The 2,914-nt window shown below is 37.7% G+C and overlaps 1 non-coding gene across 1 annotated transcript; it reads left to right on the forward strand.

The window, feature by feature from the left end:
• The first annotated feature begins 838 nt into the window (after positions 1–838).
• LOC128296152 (small nucleolar RNA R71) lies at positions 839–945 on the forward strand. The gene has a single exon (XR_008286700.1). It is a non-coding gene; the product is annotated as a small nucleolar RNA R71 (small nucleolar RNA).
• The last annotated feature ends 1,969 nt before the right edge of the window (positions 946–2,914 follow it).

The following is a 2,914-nucleotide window of genomic DNA, read 5'->3' on the forward strand; positions in this document are numbered from 1 at the left end:
GTTTTTATTATAATCTACCTTACCTTGACCTTTGCTTACCATATTTTCGTGCCTCGGTTCTGGTTCAAGCTCAACGACTCCTTTGACATCTTGAATATTAATTATGTTGAGCTGTTCCCTTGGGTTAGGTTCGATATTACTTGGTAAACTACCTTGTGGTCGTTCAGAGATTAGTTTGGAAAGCTGGCCTATCTGAGTCTCGAGCACTTGGATCGATGCTTGTTGATTCTTAAGTGTTGTCTCGGTGTTCTGAAAATGGGTTTCTGACACTGATATAAACTTTGAGATCATCTCTTCAAGGTTTTCCTTCTTTTCCTGTTGGTAGGGTGGTTGTTGGTAGCCTAGAGGATGTTGTGGTCTTTGACTTCCTTGACCACCCCACAAAAAATTGGGGTGGTTCCTCCAACCTTCATTATAAATGTTACTATATGGATTGTTTTGAGGTCGAGGATTATTACCCATGTAGTTTAATTGCTCGTTATCCATGCTGTGGCCATAAGGTTGGTATTCCGAATGGTTTGTTCCACCGCTACTTGCTTCGCGCTACATTATTGGGTGAACTTGTGAAGAATTAAGAAAACCATCAATCTTTTTATTCAAGAGTTCTACCTCATTAGAGAGCATGGTGACCGAATCAACGTTATAAACGCTGGCTGTTTCCGTTGGCTTTGTCCTCATGACTTGCCACTGATAGTTATTCAGGGACATCTCCTCTATAAACTCATAGGCATCTTCCAGTGTTTTATTGTTGATGGTTCCACCCGCCGCTGCGTCAACCATTTCCCGAGTCAAAGGATTCAGACCATTGTGAAATATTTGTACTCGGAGCCAAAGCGGTAACCCATGGTGAGGAAACCTTCTCAAAAGGTCCTTGTATCTCTCCCATGCATCGTAGAGTGTTTCTAAATCCATCTGAACAAAAGAAGAGATATCATTACGTAATTTAGCCATTTTAGCCAGCGAAAAATATTTTAATAAAATTTTTCGGTCATTTGTTCCCAAGTAGTAATTGACCTTCGTGGTAACGAGTTCAACCACTGTTTAGATTTGTTCCTCAATGAAAAGGGAAACAACCGAAGACGAATGGCATCATCAGAAACGCCATTGATTTTAAATGTATCGCAAAATTCAAGAAAGTTTGTTAAGTGAGCGTTGGGATCTTCATCCTGAACAAATTGTTGTATCATCTGAATAGTGTTAGGTTTTAATTCAAAAGTATTTGTAGCTATAGCAGGTATAACTATACTAGATTCAATTCCTATTAAAGAAGGTTTAGCATAATCATACATAGTGCGTGGAGCAGGATTTTGATTAGGCTCAATTGCAGGAGGTAGCTGATTGCCTTGCTTTTCAACCATCTCTTCGGTTGGGGGTTGAGTATTGTCTTCTTGCTCGTTCTCCATGTATCTTAAGCTGCGCCTTATTTCTCTTTGGTTTCTACGAACTGTACGATCGATTTCTTCGTCGAAAAGTAATGGTCCCGACGGGTTTCTTCTAGTCATAAACTATAAAAAACCTGCCAATAGAAGGAAAAAGTAAGTTAATAAATAATAATAAAATTAAATTAAGCGTTCCTAATATCTTATTTCCCTGGCAACGGCGCCAAAAACTTGATCGCGTTTTTTCGTGATAGGTTTTAAATATTTATAATTAATCGTTCTTGAAACTAACTATTATCGCGATGTAGGCAAGTGTACCTATCGAACAGTAGTATAGTTTTAGCAAGACCGGATTGTAGAACCCAAAGGAACTAAAAGTACTAGTAAGGACTATCTTTTTATTATCTAGCCTAAGAATAATGGGGTTTTGTTTTAATTAACTAATTATCTAAACTAAGAACTCACAGAGAAAAGAATTGGAGAAGTTGCATTTGGGAAAAATTGATTGACTTAAGGCAATACCTAAGGAAAAATCCACCTAGACTTTACTTGTTATTCTAGCTCTGAATCGGACGATTTATTCATTCAACTTGTTCCATATAGATCCCTAAGTTATGTTATTATCCCTATTCAAGACTAATAATGTCTAATCCCTAGATTGAATAACTGAGACTTTTCTCTAATTAACACTCTAAGGTTGTATTACCTCGATCTATGGATCCCCTTATTAGGTTTCACCTTAATCTGGAAAAATTTGTCACCCTATGTCTAGGCGCGCAATCAACTCCGCTTAATTATGATAAATGTACTCTTAGCCAGGGTCTATTCCTCCTCTGAATAAGAGCTTATATTGAATCAGTATCCTGTGATATCAAAACAAGAATTAAGAATACATAATTAAGAACAAGTTAAATATTTATCATACAATTCAGAAAATAATAACAAGATTCATCTTAAGTTTCATTCCCCTTAGGTATTTAGGGAATTTAGTTCATAACTAAATAAGAAAACATCTCATAAAAATAAAAATACAAAACATAAAGAAAACCCAAAGCTCCTGAAGGGGAATTGAGGAGAGATCTTCAGTCTTGATGATGAATCTGGCTTCTAAGATGGATCAATCGGCTTCCTTGGAGTAATTCCTTACTCCCCCTTCTATGTCTCCCATTTATTCTTTCTCTAGGGTGTATTTATAGGGTTTGGAATGCCTAGAAGCCCTCAAAATTAGCCTTTTCCAAATTGGACTCAACTTGGGCTCAATAGGGACACGCCCGTGGCACACGCCCATGTTCGATTACTTCAGGTCGTGCTCGAGCCTGCCAAATTGACACGGCCCTGTGGTCTGCCCGTGTGAGGAGGTCCAGGCTATGTTGATTTCGTACTTTGGTCTATTTTCTCTGTTTTTGGCCCATTTCTCGTTCCTTTTGCTCTCTTATGCTCTCCTAAGTATAAAACATGAAATTAAAGCATTAGGAGCATAAAATTCACCAATTCTAATGGGAAATCATCCATAAAATGCATTAAACATAGGGTAA

This window comes from Gossypium arboreum, chromosome 7, assembly GCF_025698485.1.
Source record: "Gossypium arboreum isolate Shixiya-1 chromosome 7, ASM2569848v2, whole genome shotgun sequence".
In the NCBI taxonomy this organism is placed as follows: Eukaryota; Viridiplantae; Streptophyta; class Magnoliopsida; order Malvales; family Malvaceae; genus Gossypium; species Gossypium arboreum.